Here is a 16,996-nt window from a genome sequence, read left to right as displayed (position 1 = left end):
AGATGTGGTTCATCCCAAAAGTAATGTCTTAAATCATAGAAGAACATTTTCTTTTGTTGGTATGTCAAGCTAGGTGGTATAAATTTAGCAACAATACAATTAGCATAATCAGCATACCATGGAGTACTACGAGAAGTACTTATAACATTTAATTGTTCATCAGGAAAGCTATCATTAATAGGTAGTGGGTCATCAAGAATATTTTCTACCTAGACAGGTTGTCTACAACGGGGTTCTCATCTCCCTTTCTATCAAAAATATTCAAATCAAATTCTTGTAGCAAGAGAACCCATCTAATAAGTCTAGGTTTAGCATCTCTCTTTTCCATAAGATATTTAATAGCAGCATGATCAGTTTGAATAGTTACTTTAGAATCAACAATATAAGATCTGAACTTATCACAAGCAAATACAACTGCTAAAAGCTCTTTTTCAGTAGTAGCATAATTTCTTTGAGCATTGTCTAGAGTCTTACTAGCATAATGAATAACATTTAATTTCTTGTCAACTCTTTGCCCTAGAACAGCACCTACAGCATAATCACTAGCATCACACATAATTTCAAAGGGTAAATTCCAATCAGGTGGCTGAACAACAGGTGCAGTGACTAATGCTTTCTTAAGTATTTCAAATGCTTCTACACAATCATCATCAAAGACAAATGGTATATCTTTTTGCAATAAATTAGTCAGAGGCCGAGAAATTTTTGAGAAGTCCTTAATGAACCTCCTGTAAAATCCGGTGTGACCAAGGAAACTTCTTATACCTTTGATGTCCTTGGGACATGGCATCTTTTGAATAGCATCAACCTTGGCTTTATCAACTTCAATACCTCATTCAAAAACCTTGTGCCGCAAGACAATACCTTCATTAACCATAAAGTGGCACTTTTCCCAATCAAGACAAGATTAGTTTCTTCACATCTCTGCAAAACTCGATCAAGATTGCTCAAGCAATCATCAAAAGAGGAACCATAGACGGAAAAGTCGTCCATGAAAACCTCACAAATCTTTTCACAAAAGTCAGAGAATATAGCCATCATGCATCTTTGAAAGGTAGCAGGTGCATTACATAAACCAAAAGGCATACGTCTATAAGCAAAAGTACCAAAAGGGCATGTAAAAGTAGTCTTTGATTGATCTCTAGCCGACACAGGTATTTGAGAGAAACCAGAATAACCATCTAGAAAGCATAATGTGTATGTTTGCATAATCTTTCTAGCATTTGATCAATAAAAGGTAAGGGGTAATGATCTTTCTTAGTAGCTTTATTTAATTTGCGGAAATCAATTACCATCCTATAACCTGTGATAATTCTTTGTGGAATCAATTCATCTTTATCATTAGGAACAACAGTAATACCTCCCTTCTTAGGGACACAATGGACAGGACTTACCCACTCACTATCAGCAACGGGATAGATTATACCTGCCTCCAGAAGCTTTAGTATTTCTTTTCTTACCACTTCTTTCATTTTAGGATTCAGACGTCGTTGAGGATCAAACTGGTTTGGCATCTGCTTCCAAATTTATTTTATGTTGACATAGAGTGGGACTAATGCCCTTAAGATCATCAAGAGTATATCCAATAGCAGCACGGTGCTTCTTCAGAGTTTTCAATAATTTTCTTCTTCATGCTCTGAAAGGTTAGCACTAATAATAACAGGATATATCTTCTTTTCATCAAGATAAGCATATTTAAAGATTATCAGGCAACGGTTTAAGCTCAAACACGGGATCACCCTTGGGTGGAGGAGGATCCCCTAGGATTTCAACAGGAAGTTGTGTGCAGAATAGGTTCCTGTTTAAAGAATACTTCATCTAATTTTCCCTTCTTTCATTCATAAACATATCATTTTCATGGTCTAGCAAATATTGTTCTAAAGGATCACTAGGAGGTACGGCAATAAAGCAAGACCAATAATTTCATCCTTACTAGGTAATTCTTCTTCACGGTGTTGTCTACTAAATTTAGAGAAATTAAACTCATGAACCATATCATCCAACCACAGTAACAACATTCTTAGTGCAAGTCTATGGTAGCATTGACAGTATTTAAGAAGGGTCTACCAAATATAATGGGACAAAAGCTATCTTGTGGGGAAGTAAGAACAAGAAAATCAGCAGGATATTTAGTTTTCCCACACAAGACTTCAACATCTCTAACAATTCCAATTGGTGCAATAGTATCTCTATTAGCAAGTTTAATAGTAACATCAATATCTTCTAACTCAACAGGTGCAATTTCATTCTTAATTTTTGTATAAGTCATGAGGTATAACACTAGCACTAGCACCCATATCACATAAGCCATGATAACAATGATCTCCTATTTTAACAGAAATAACAGGCACGCCTACCACAGTCTATGTTTATCTTTATCACAAGGTTTAGCAATTCTAGCAGTTTCACCTTCGAACTGAATAACATGCCCATCAATATTATCAGACAAGAGATCTTTAACTATAGCAATATTAGGTTCTACTTTAACTTGCTCAGGAGGTGTATAAGTTCTAATATTGCTTTTACGAACAACAGTTGAAGCTTTAGCATGATCCTTTATTCTAACAGGGAAAGGTGGTTTCTCAATATAAGAAGTAGGAACAATAGGATCATTATAAGTGACAGTCTTTTCTTCAACTTGAATAGGTGCAGCTACTTTTACTTCTATGGGAGGATGATATTTAAACCACTTCTCCTTAGGAAGATCAACATAAGTAGCAAAAGATTCACAGAAAGAAGCTACTATCTCAGAGTCAAGTCCATTTTTAGTGCTGAACTTACGGAAATATCGGTATCCATGAAAGATTTAACACAATCAAACTTAGGTGTGATACCTGACTCCTTACCTTCGTCGAGGTCCCAATCTTCAGAGTTGTGTTTAATTCTATCCAATAAATTCCATCTGAATTCAATAGTCTTCATCATAAAAGAGCCAGCACAAGAAGTATCGAGCATGTTGCGATTGTTTTCAGAAAGCCGAGCATAAAAACTTTGCATAATTATTTCTCTCAGGAGCTCATGATTGGGGCATGAATATAAAATTTATTTAAGCCTCCCCCAAGCTTGAGCGATGCTTTCTCCTTTGCGAGGCCAGAAATTATATATATATAATTGCGATCACGATGAACAAGATGCATAGGGTAGTATTTTTGATGAAATTCCAGCTTCAATCTTTTATAGTCCCATGATCCTCATATCATCACGTTGCCTATACCATACCAATGCGTCTTCCTTCAAAGATAAAGGGAAGACCTTCTTTTAGCAACATCATCGGGTATACCTGCAAGCTTAAATAATCCACAAACTTCATCCACATATATTAAGTGCTCATCAGGATGCTTTGTTCCATCTCCTGTAAAAGGATTAGCTAGCAGTTTTTCTATCATACCCGAAGATTCAAAGGATTTCATTTTCAATAGGTTCAGTAGGTTGAGGAGCAACTCTTTGCTCTACTGGTCGGGGTGAAAGATACCCCGAACAAGCCCCTCAGAGATTACTTTCCATAGTAACAAGTGACGGTAAATTTCAGCACAGTATATAAATTTTTCCTTACCAAATTCCACCTACCAAAGGCGCTTACACTCCCCGGCAACGGCGCCAGAAAAGAGTCTTGATGACCCACAAGTATAGGGGATCTATCGTAGTCCTTTCGATAAGTAAGAGTGTCGAACCCAACGAGGAGCAGAAGGAAATGATAAGCGGTTTTCAGCAAGGTATTCTCTGCAAGTACTGAAATAAGTGGTAACAGATAGTTTTGTGATAAGATAGGTTGTAACGAGCAACAAGTAACAAAAGTAAATAAAGTGCAGCAAGGTGGCCCAATCCTTTTGTAGCAAAGGAACAAGCCGGAACAAACTCTTATAATAGGAAAAGCGCTCCCGAGGACACATGGGAATATCGTCAAGCTAGTTTTCATCACGTTCATATGATTCGCGTTCGATACTTTGATAATTTGATATGTGGGTGGACCGGTGCTTGGGTGCTGTTCTTACTTGAACAAGCATCCCACTTATGATTAACCTCTATTGCAAGCATCCGCAACTACAACAAAAGTATTAAGGTAAACCTAACCATAGCATGAAACATGTGGATCCAAATCAGCCCCTTACGAAGCAACGCATAAACTAGGGTTTAAGCTTCTGTCACTCTAGCAACCCATCATCTACTTATTACTTCCCAATGCCTTCCTCTAGGCCCAAATAATGGTGAAGTGTTATGTAGTCGACGTTCACATAACACCACTAGAGGCTAGACAACATACATCTTATCAAAATATCAAACGAATACCAAATTCACATGACTACTAATAGCAAGACTTCTCCCTTGTCCCTCAGGAACAAACGTAATTACTCACAAAGCATATTCATTGTTCATAATCAGAGGGGTAATAATATGCATAAAGGATCTGAACATATGATCTTCCACCAAATAAACCAACTAGCATCAACTACAAGGAGTAATCAACACTACTAGCAACCTACTAGCACCAATCCCGGACTTTGAGACAAGAATTGGATACAAGAGATGAACTAGGGTTTGGAGATGAGATGGTGCTGGTGAAGATGTTGATGGAGATTGCCCTCTCCTGATGAGAGGAGCGTTGGTGATGACGATGGTGATGATTTCCCCCTCCCGGAGGGAAGTTTCCCCGGCAGGAACAGCTCTGCCGGAGCTCTAGATTGGATCCGCCAAGGTTCCGCCTCGTGGCGGCGGAGTCTCGTCCCGAAAAGTTCCTCTCCTTTTTTTCTCATCGAAAGACCTCATATAGGAGAAGATGGGTCGGAGAGCCACCAGGGGGCCCACGAGGTAGGGGGCGCGCCCTAGGGGGGGCGCCCCCCACCCTCGTGAGCAGGGTGTGGGCCCCCTGGCCTTCATCTTTGGCGTGGATTTTTCTTTATTTCTTTTAAGACGTTCCGTGGAGTTTCAGGACTTTTGGAGTTGCGCAGAATAGGTATCTAATATTTGCTCCTTTTCCAGACCAGAATTCTAGCTGCCCGCATTCTCCCTCTTTATGTAAACCTTTTAAAATAAGAGAGAATAGCCATAAGTATTGTGATATAAAGTGAAATAACAGTCCATAATGCGATAAATATCGATATAAAAGCATGATGCAAAATGGACGTATCAGACGTATCAGGCATCTTATTATAATTTCCATAAGAATTGTTGTATGAATTGCCATATTTATTAGAGGAATTACTAGGGAACGGCCTAGAATTAAAATTACCTCTATACGCGTTATTACCAAAATTGTTCCTACCAACAAAATTCACATCCATAGATTCATTATTATTCTTAATCAAAGTTGACAAAGGCATATCATTAGGATCAGTAGGAGAACTCTTATTAGCAAACAATTTCATAAGTTCATCCATCTTTCCTCTCAAAACATTAATTTCTTCTATCGCATGCACTTTTTTACTAGTAGATCTTTCAGTGTGCCATTGAGAATAATTAACCATAATATTATCTAGGAGTTTGGTAGCTTCTCCTAAAGTGATTTCCATAAAAGTGCCTCCCGCGGCCGAATCTAAAAGATTTCTAGAAGGAAAATTCAATTTGGCATAAAAATTCTGTATAATCATCCATAAATTCAAACCATGTGTCGGGCAATTATGTATCATTAATTTCATCCTCTCCCAAGATTGTGCAACATGTTCATGATCAAGTTGCTTAAAATTCATAATATCGTTTCTAAGAGAGATGATCTTAGTGGGAGGAAAATACTTAGAGATAAAAGCATCTTTGAATGTATTCCATAAATCAATACTATTCTTAGGCAAAGACGAAAACCAAGCTTTAGCACGATCTCTAAGCGAAAACAGAAATAGCTTCAGTTTAACAATATCATTATCCACATCTTTCTTATTTTGCATATCACACAAATCAACAAAGTTGTTTAGATGAGTAGCGTCATCTTCACTAGGAAGGCCGGAAAACGTATCTTTCATGACAAGATTCAACAAAGCAGCATTAATTTGACAAGATTCAGCATCGGTAAGAGGAGCAACCAGAGTGCTAATAAAATCATTGTTGTTGGTATTGGTAAAGTCACACAATTTAGTATTATCTTGATCCATCATGACAAGCAAGCAATCCAACACACAAGCAAACAAGAAACGGGCAAAAAGGCAAATAGAAAAAGAGAAGGGGAACGGAAAGAGAGGGAGAGAGGAAAAGAGGGCAAATAAAATGGCAAGGGTGAAGTGGGGGAGAGGAAAACAAGAGGAAAATGGCAAATAATGTAATGCGAGGGATAAGAGTTTGTGATGGGTACTTGGTAGTCTTGACTTGTGCTTGAATCTCCCCGGCAACGGCGCCAGAAATGGCTCGTTGTCGGGGGTCAAATCTTGATTTGACTTGGCGCGAATCTCCCCGACAACGGCGCCAGAAATCCTTCTTGCTACCTGTTGAGCACTGCGTTGGTTTTCCCTTGAAGAGGAAAGGGTGATGCAGTAAAGTAGCGTAAGTATTTCCCTCAGTTTTTTAGACCCAAGGTATCAATCCAGTAGGAGATCACCCTCAAGTCCCACGCACCTACACAAACAAATAAGAACCTTGCAACCAACGCGATAAAGGGGTTGTCAATCCCTTCACGGTCACTTACGAGAGTGAGATCTGATAGATATGATAAGATAATATTTTTGGTATTTTTATGATAAAGATAAATGAAGATGCAAAGTAAAATAAATGGCAATGGAAATAACTAAGTATTGGAAGATTAATATGATAGAATATAGACCCGGGGGCCATAGGTTTCACTAGTGGCTTCTCTCAAGAGCATAAGTATTACGGTGGGTAAACAAATTACTGTCGAGCAATTGATAGAATTGAGCATAGTTATGAGAATATCTAGGTATGATCATGTATATAGGCATCACGTCCGGGACAAGTAGACCGAAACGATTTTGCATCTACTACTATTACTCCACACATAGACCGCTATCCAGCATGCATCTAGAGTATTAAGTTCATAAGAACAGAGTAATGCTTTAGGGAAGATGACATGATGTAGAGGGATAAACTTATGCAATATGATATAACCCCATCTTTTTATCCTCGATGGCAACAATACAATACGTGTCATTTCCCTTTCTGTCACTGGGATCAAGCACCGCAAGATTGAACCCAAAGCTAAGCACTTCTTCCATTGCAAGAAAGATCAATCTAGTAGGCCAAATCAAACTGATAATTCGAAGAGACTTGCAAAGATAAACCAATCATACATAAAAGAATTCAGAGGAGAATCAAATATTGTTCATAGATAATCTGGATCATAAACCAACAATTCATCAGATCGCAACAAACAAACCGCAAAAGAAGATTACATCGAACAGATCTCCAAGAAGAACGAGGAGAACTTTGTATTGAGATCCAAAGAGAGAGAAGAAGCCATCTAGCTAATAACTATGGACCCGTAGGTCTGAAATAAACTACTCACATATCACCAGAGAGGCCATGGAGTTGATGTAGAGGCCCTCCATGATCGATGCCCCCTCCGGCGGAGCTCCGGAAAAGGCCCCAAGATGGGATCTCTCGGGTACAGGAGGTTGCGGCGGTGGAATTAGGTTTTCGTGGTGCTCCTGGATGTTTGGGGGGTACGTGGATATATATAGGAGGAAGAAGTACGTCGGTGGAGCAACGGAGGGCCCACGAGGGTGGAGGGCGTGCCGAGGGGGGTAGGCGCGCCCCCTGCCTCGTGCCTTCCTCCGTTGTTTCTTGACGCACACTCCAAGTCTCCTGGATCACATTCGTTGAGAAAATCACGTTCCCGAAGGTTTCATTCTGTTTGGACTCCGTTTGATATTCCTTTTCTTCAAAACCCTAAAATAGGCAAAAAACATCAATTTGGTTGGGCCTCCGATTAGTAGGTTAGTCCCAAAAATGATATAAAAGTATAAAATAAAGCCCATTAGCATCCAAAATAGATAATATAATAGCATGGAGCAATAAAAAATTATAGATACGTTGGAGACGTATCAGCGTCATCACCAGAAGGTTCGATGGCTCCATCAACCATCTACAACAATATATGCTTCCTTGGGGGAGGTTTTCCTCCCTGGTCAGATCTTTGTGTTCGGCGGCTTCGCACTGCGGGCCAACTCGCTTGGCCATCTAGAGCAGATCGACAGCTATGCCCCAGGTCACCAGATTAGTTTTGGAAACTTGGATAATGTCGCTGACATCCGAGGAGACTTGATCTTCCAAGGATTCACGACCCCAACCTTCGCTCTGGCCTTAGTGTCGGAGCGCGTCGCCAGGTCGGAAGACGGGATTTCAAAACCCTTTGGACTATCTGTGGCCACTAAGCCCAGTACGGGAGAGCCGGAGGAAGCAGTGTCGCTGGCAACTATCAAAAAGCCGGACTCTTCCCTAGACACTAGCTCCGAACTCTCGGAGTCAGTATTGTGTGGGCTCGGCTGAGGAATCCCCTTCCCGCCGTACTCCACGGATTCTCTTCTCCCTAAGCAAACCTCGCCTTTAAGCAAGGCTCTGGACTTGATGCGATCCCTCGTCATTATAGAGGAGCAATGTCCAAACTACACCTAGCCTGAACTAGGGGCTGAGAGCAGGGAATTTTACGTCCCACCCACCACTCACTTCATAGCCACTGTCAACGACCTAACTGACATGCTCGACTATGGCTCCAAATACATCGACGGTATGGACGACGATGCCGAAGAGGAGCAGGCCCAAAACCCATCGTTTACCGGACGCTGGACGGCCACCTCTTCATATGACGTCTACATGGTGGATACACCCAAGGAGGGTGACGACGATATTGAGAAAAATCCAGTAGAGGGTAAACCTCCCGATATACAACCAAAACACCGACGACGCCGCTCTAAAGCACGCTGAAACAAAGACAACAATACTGGCACGAGAGACAACAATACTCCGGACAATGCCGAAGACCAAGAAAACCCCATCGAGCAAAACTCTGAACAAGACAATCGGGAGGATGGGCATGTTAGCCCTGATGAACAGGCTGCAAACGAAGACTCGGAGGATAGTAATTACCTCCCACTCTCCAAGGATGACGTGAGCCTCGGCGACGAAGACTTTATCGTGCCTGAGGAACCTCTCGAGAAGGAGTGCTTTAAGCAACGGCTAATAGCCACTGCAAGGAGTCTGAAAAAGAAACAACAGCAACTTCAAGCTGATCAAGATCTACTCAACGACAGATGGACTAATGTCCTGGCAGCCGAGGAAGACGGCCTTGTGCACCCAACCAAAAGCTACCCGAAGCATAAACTGCTACCTCAATTCGATGATGAGGCACTTGAGCCGTACGAGCAACACGTAATGCAGCTGACCGACCACCACACGGCCGGGACAAAACGGCAGCTCAAGCCGATCACCGGCCCATACTATCTTGTCATAAAGGTAGAGACACAATGGCTCGGGGATACACATATGACTTATGGAAGGTCCTGAAGAATAAAGCAGGTCCAGCCAGGTCAATCTACGGATCGCGGGGGTGTGCCTCGACGTGCGATGATGACTATCAAGCTAAACATGACAAGCATAATCACGCCTGGGTCGAAAGCCGCAGACGGACTCCATCCGAACTATGTCGCGACCTGGACCGATATAGAGGTGCCGCACACCCCCTCTACTTCATTGATGAAGTAATGGAGCATGTATTCCCAGAAGGGTTTAAACCGTAAATATCGAATCATATGATGGAACAACAGATCCCGCAGTATGGATTGAGGAATTTCTTCTCCATATTCATATGGCCCGCGGTGATGATCTTCATGCCATCAAATACCTCCCGCTAAAACTCAAGGGACCAGCTCGGCACTAGTTGAACAGCCTACCCGAAAACTCCATTGGCGGCTAGGAGGACTTGGAAGACGCCTTCTATGACAACTTCCAAGGCACATACGTCCGACCCTCGGATGCCAATGACTTAAGTCACATAGTTCAACAGCCCGGAGAGTTAGCTAGGAAATTCTGGACAAGGTTCTTAACTAAAAAGAACCAGATCGTCGACTGCCCGGATGACGAAGCCCTAGCGGTCTTTAAGCATAGCATCCGCGATGAATGGCTCGCCCGACACCTCGGCCAAGAAAAGCCAAAGTCCATGGCAGCCCTCACGACACTTATGACCCACTTTTGTGCGGGCGAAGATAGTTGGCTTGCCCGTAGCAATCATAATGCAAGTGAACCTGGCACCTCCGAAGCCAGGAATAGCAACGGCAAGCCCCGATGCAATAGGCATAAGGGTCGAAACAATGGTGACAATACCGATGACCCGGCGGTCAACGCCGGATTCAGTGGCTCCAAGTCCGGTCAGCGGAAGAAGCCATATAAAAGGAACAATTCGGGCTCTTCCAGCCTGGACCGCATACTCGATCGTCCATGTTGGATCCATGACACCCTTGATAAACCAGCCAATCATACCCACCGGAGTTGTTGGGTCTTCAAACAGTCCGGCAAATTAAATGCCGAAGATAAGGAGAAGGGGTCGCAAAGCGAGAATGACGATGAGGATCCCCGTCCGCCGAACACGGGGGGATAGAAGAAGTCCCCCCCAGGTTAAAACGGTGAACATGATATACGTTACCCATATCCCCAAGAGGGAGCGCGAACGTGCGCTCAGGGACGTCTATGCGATAGAGCCAGTCGCCCCAAAATTCAACCCATGGTCGTCCTGCCCGATCACTTTCGATCGCAAGGACCATCCGACCAGTATCCGTCACGGCGGTTCAGCCGCACTGGTCCTTGACCCAATTATTGATGGATTCCACCTCACGCGAGTCCTCATGGACGGTGGCAGCAGCCTCAACCTGCTCTATCAGGATACAATCCGCAAAATGGGCATCGATCCATCAAGGATCAAGCCCACAAAAAATACCTTTAAAGGAGTAATACCAGGTGTAGAGGCCCGCTGCACGGGTTCAATCAAATTGGAAGTTGTCTTCGGATCCCCGGACAACTTCCGAAGCGAAGAATTGATCTTCGACATCGTCCCCTTCCGTAGTGGCTATCACGCACTACTTGGAGAAACTGCATTTGCCCGATTCAATGTGGTGCCACACTATGCGTATCTCAAACTTAAGATGCCCGGACCACGCGGTGTCATAACAGTCAATGGAAACACAGAGCGCTCCCTCCGTACTGAGGAGCACACCGCGGCCCTGGCAATAGAATTACAGAGCGACCTTACCAAGCAGAACCTTAATTCGGCGGCCAAGATCCCGGACACTTTCAAACGAGTCCGGACTACTCTGCAGCAGAACAGTCCAACTTGTCAGGAGCTCGACTAGCAATTCGACCTCCGTCTTAGTCCCGAACAAATGGCGGCGTACGTACCACACTTACATAATTATGCACTCAACATACCATGGGCATAGACAGAGGCGTAACTTGATTGTGGTACATCATTCGGCTCCCACACATACTTTTCCTTTTCCTTTTACCATTTTTTGGTCTCTTCTCTACAGGCCCCTTTCGATGACCTGCACATAGGTCCTTTCGAAGTACGGATATACCAAGGCGGCAAGCAGTACAATTGTGTGGGGGAATCTCTAGATGTTCTTCTTGACGATCATTCTACCTGTTTTCAGGACCCGCACACAGCTCCCCCTTGGTCTTGGCATGTTAAATAGCCCTGTTGCTTATCGCACCATTTGTACAAATACGCTTTGATGTAGTAATCAAATTATAATGGAAACAGTTTCCGGCCCAACCTACGTGGCACTAGCTTACTACTTCATTTTGTTTCGCTATTCTTTGCACCCGTACACTTTGGTACGCTTTAATTCGCCAGGGGCTTAATTGTGCTCCATACTATGACAACAAAGTCCGAACACTTTTTATAGTACAGTTCGGTGCCCCGAATTTTAGCATTATATGCATCGGCTCTGAATCATGTCCTTGGTCAATAGTTGGGTTGCCCGGCTCCTGTGCTTGCTACCTTACGTTCCGTCCTATCGTCTAGGGTAGTAAAGAGAGAACTACTGCGATTGTGTTTCTAGTTTATCCGAGCAAACACCTCAGTAGAGAAAGCCCAAAACTGACTGTCATGATACGACGAGAGCTGGTGAGCTATTCGGAGGTTACAAATCTTTTGCGATTTTTTCCGCATTATGCGACGAATCGGCCTTTACCCCATCAGGTGTCTACAACACACTAGTCCGGAATAAATGCTAACTAGGGGCTACGCCTACATTTTCTATTGTCCAACTCCCATGGCTACGTGAGAGTGATAAAGCCACATACTCTGATTGCTTGGTTCGTTGCGCGAAACACCTCCTTCAAGGACGAAACTCTTGGATCAAGAGTTTTTAGATTCTATCCCGAACACCCCCGTACTACCTACATGGGGGTTGAAGCCAACGACTGGCCATCTCTCAGTTTTAACAAAATGGCCGCACGGGAGGTAAAATTTTCAAACAACAAACATAATATTACATAATGGCTTTGTTTCATAATAGAGGAAGGGATAAACATGAATGACTTCATTCAAAGATAATGTCTTTCGAACACTGGCCCTCTACAATGAAGGATCCCTTCAGGACATCATCAAAATACTGCTCGGGCGTGCGGTGCTCCTTGCCCGCGGGCGGTCCCTCGGTCGCGAGCTTAATGGCGTCCATCTTCGCCCACTGCACCTTGACACAGGCGAAGGCCATCCGTGCACCTTCAATGCAGACAGACCGCTTGATGGCGTCAAGCCAAGGGCAGTCATTGACCAGTCACTTCACGAGCCCGAGGTAGCTGTAGGGTATGGCGTCGGCAGGCCATAAATGGATTATCAATTCCTTCATGGCCAGTTCGACCACCCTATGCAGTTCGGTCAACTGTTTCAGCTGATCGCTAAAGGGCACCAGATGCTCTGGCGCAAGGTATTGCGACCAGAACAGCTTCTCCGTTGAGCTCCCCTCTTCGGCTCGGAAGAATTCCGCAGCATCGGCAACACTGCGTGGCAGCCAGGCAAACACCCCTAGAGAACTCCAAATTCGGGTCAGTAAGAGGAACCTTTTCTTCACATACTTGCTTTGCATAATAAAGGCCTTACCCACCACAATTTTTCTGGCCTCCTAGATTTCCTGGAGGGCGCCCTGGGCTTCAACCCAGGCATCGTGCACGCTTTGGCGGGCATTGGCAAGTTTGGACTCTTGATCCACAATATTGCGCTCCAAGGACTCGCATTTCTTCACGGTGTCCTGGAGCTCCTACTGTACCTCACCAACCCCGGCCTCGTGTTTCTTGCGAGTGGCTTGTTCCTTTGCCGCTCTCTCATGGGCTTTGGGCAGCGCCTTCTTGAGGGTCTCCACCTCGGTCGCCGCTCCTACAAAATATTATGGCACTATGGTCAAATTATTCATCCTTTCTGAACCTACACAAGGTCATTGCATACCTTGATGATCTTCCAGCTGTTTTTTCACGTGGCCGAGCTCTTCCTCGGTCCGCTCCAGACTCTGTGTAAGTCCGGAGACCTCAGCACCATGAGAGGTCGCAGCCAGCAAAGACGTCTGCTTATTCACATAGACATGTATGGTTAGTCTACTGTGAAAATTAAGTTGATCCTCTATTCGACTTTTCTTTTCGAACACCAGACAATGTCTCAGGGGCTACTGTCTATACTATGATATTCATTTTGCATAAATTGTGTTTTCATACCTCAAAAGCCTGTTAGAAGGCTTGTGCAGGCTTCGGTCAGTCCACTCTTCGCGGACTGAATCCTCTCAACCACCATACCCATGAGGGTACGGTGTTCCTCAACAATGGAAGCACTTCGCAACGCTTCGAGTAGAATATCCGTTGCCTCTGGATGGACAGAGGTCACCAGCGGAATCGGTGCACCTCCTTCTTTTGAAGGAGGCTGCTTGCCGGATTCCGGAGCCGTATAGGTCTCCGGAATTGTATTCGGCCGGGGGCCGGATTGGATATGGCCCCCATCGCCGGTCTCCATGGGGATTTGCTCCCCCACGTGTCTGGTGGCCGAGGGGTCACCCTCTGGCGCCACCCTGATGACAACCTGCATGTCTCCTTGGCCTGGGGAGGTCCTTCGAGACAACACCTCGGTGTTATCCATGGACTTGGGAGAAGAGGCCGCCAGAAGGGACCCACTGTCCATCACCTTCAGATCCAATGAATTCCCCGAAGGTGAGGATCTCTCATGGTCGGAACGGGCCGGACTGTAGCGCATGATTTAGAATTAAAACTATGAAGTAAAGGAGCCGGATATGCGTGTGCGTCTTTGAGTACTTACGATTCGGCCAGGGGCTTATCCCTGAGCGCCACTCGGAGTTGCTGTCGATGTCCCACACGGAGTTGTCTGCTAGGTAAACCTTCCCTTATTGGATGCCTCTTCCTCCAGATGCGTGGAGGCCGCACTTTTCTTCCTCCCCTGCTCCAGGGGAGAATTTCTTTCCTCCCCCTCCTCGTCGTGCTTTGTGTGGGAGGAGTGGGTCTCGGTGTCTTCGGATGTCATGTCTGAAGTACCCTTACAGCGGAGACCACTCCTGGTCTCCTTGGCCTTCTTCTCCGGTGCTTGGTAGGGCGCCGGAACCAGCATCTTCGTCAGAAGAGGGATTGCTGGGTTTTCGGGCAGCGGAGCCGGACACTAGATCTGCTCCACCTTTTTTGTCCATCCCTGAAAAAATAAATGGGGAAGCTTAGGCGTCTTCCTTGAGTATGCAAGTAAAGGATACACCTTGAAATACGGAAAACTTACCGAACTGGCAGGATGGACCAGGTCGTGCCCGCGGTCCTCGGTCATCGTCGGCCACGTCTCATTGGCCTTAAAGAGCACCTTCCAGATGTCTTCGTGCGTAGTGCCAAAGAACTGTTGCAAGGTATGGTGATTTGCCAGATCAAACTCCCACAAATAGCAAGTCTGGCTTTGGCATAGAAGGATCCGTCGAACAAGCATCACCTGGATCACATTGACAAGCTTGATGTTCTTGTCCACCATGCTCCTAATGCGCGTCTAGAGCGCTGTCACATCATCAGACGAAGACCAGTCCAGGCCCTTCTCTAGCCTCCATGAGCCGCATCAGGGCGCCCGACTAGAATTCGGGAGCTGCGGCCCAGGTGGCGTCGCGAGGCTTTGTGATGTAGAACCATTGCTGTTGCCACCCTTTGACGGTCTCCACGAAGGTACCTTTGGGACATGAGACGTTGGGCATCTTGCTCACCATGGCGCCTCCGCACTCTGCGTGTTGACCATCCACCACCTTTGGCTTCACATTGAAGATCATTAACCACAATCTGAAGTGGGGTGGGATGTGGAGGAAGGCCTCGCACACGACAATAAATGCCGACATGGTGAGAAAGGAGTTGGGGGCCAGATCGTGGAAATCCAGCCCGTAGTAGAACATGAGTCCGCGGAAGAATGGGTGGAGAGGGAATCCCAATCCACGAACAAAGTGGGGGATGAATACAACCCTCTCATGGGGCTTCGGGGTGGGGATGATTTGCCCCTTTGCTGGAAGCCGGTGGGCAATTCCCTTGGCTAAGTACCCAGCCGCCGGAGCTTGGTGATGTCCTTCTCCTTGACGGAGAAAACCATCCACTTGCCCTGCGCACCAGATCCGGACATGGCTGGAGTGCTTTTTTGAGGTGGAATGGATGGAAGCTTGGGCGCTGGAGCTCGAGAATGGATGGGTAGAGAGGAAGAGTGCGTGGGTGAAAAGGTGAAATCTTTATCCCTTTATGAAGGCTGCGAATATCAAGCGCCTCCCCACTCGCCTTGAAACTATCCCTCAACATGCAACAAAGAGTCACTCCAAAGTCACTAATAGAGGAGAACAAATGAAGAGACTATGATAGGGTACAAAACCACCTCAAAGTTATTCTTTCTGATCGATCTATTCAAGAGTCTGTAGTAAAATAACACAAAGCTAATCTTTCCGTTCAATCTATCATAGAGTTCGTACTAGAATAACACCTTAAGATACAAATCAACCAAAACCCTAATGTCACCTATATACTCCAATGTCACCTCAAGTATCCGCGGGTATGATTATATGATATGCATCACACAATCTCATATTCATCTATTCAAACCAACACAAAGTGCTTCAAAGAGTGCCCCAAAGTTTCTACCGAAGAGTCAAGACGAAAACGTGTGCCAACCCCTATGCATAAGTTCACGAGGTCACGAAACTCACAAGTTGATCACCAAAACATACATCAAGTGGATCACATGATATCCCATTGTCACCACAGATAAGCACATGCAAGACATACATCAACTGTTCTCAAATCCTTAAAGACTCGATCCGATAAGATAACTTCAAATGGAAAACTCAATCCATTACAAGAGAGTAGAGGGGGAGAAACATCATAAGATCCAACTATAATAGTAAAGCTCATGATACATAAAGATCTTGCCAACTCAAGAACACGAGAGGGAGAGAGAGATCAAACACATAGCTACTGGTACATACCCTCAGCCCCGAGGGAGAACTACTCCCTCCTTGTCATGGAGAGCGTCGGGATGATGAAGATGGCCACCGGAGAGGGATCCCCCTCCGGCAGGGTGCCGGAACGGGTCTAGATTGGTTTTCAGTGGCTACAGAGGCTTGCGGCGGCGTAACTCCCGATCTATTCTGTTCCTTGATGTTTTTAGGGTATATGGACATATATAGGCAAAAGAAGTCGGTTAGGGGAGCCACGAGGGGCCCACAAGGGTGGGGGCGCGCCCAGGGGGTAGGGCGCACCTCCCTGCCTCGTGGCTTCCTCGAAGCTTCCCTGACGTCTACTCCAAGTCTCCTTGATTTCTTCCGTTCCAAATATAACTCTCTCGAAGGTTTCATTCCATTTGGACTCAGTTTGATATTCCTTTTCCCTGAAACACTGAAATAGGCAAGAAAACAACAATTTGGGCTGGGCCTCCGGTTAATAGGTTAGTCCCTAAAATAATATAAAAGTGTTTAGTAAAGCCCATAAACATCCAAAACAGATAATATAATAGCATGAATACTTCATAAATTATAGATACGTTGGAGACGTATCAGCATCCCAAAGCTTAATT

This window comes from Triticum urartu, chromosome 1 (assembly GCF_003073215.2).
Source record: "Triticum urartu cultivar G1812 chromosome 1, Tu2.1, whole genome shotgun sequence".
Lineage (NCBI taxonomy): Eukaryota > Viridiplantae > Streptophyta > Magnoliopsida > Poales > Poaceae > Triticum > Triticum urartu.
Note: the sequence above shows the minus strand (reverse complement) of the source record.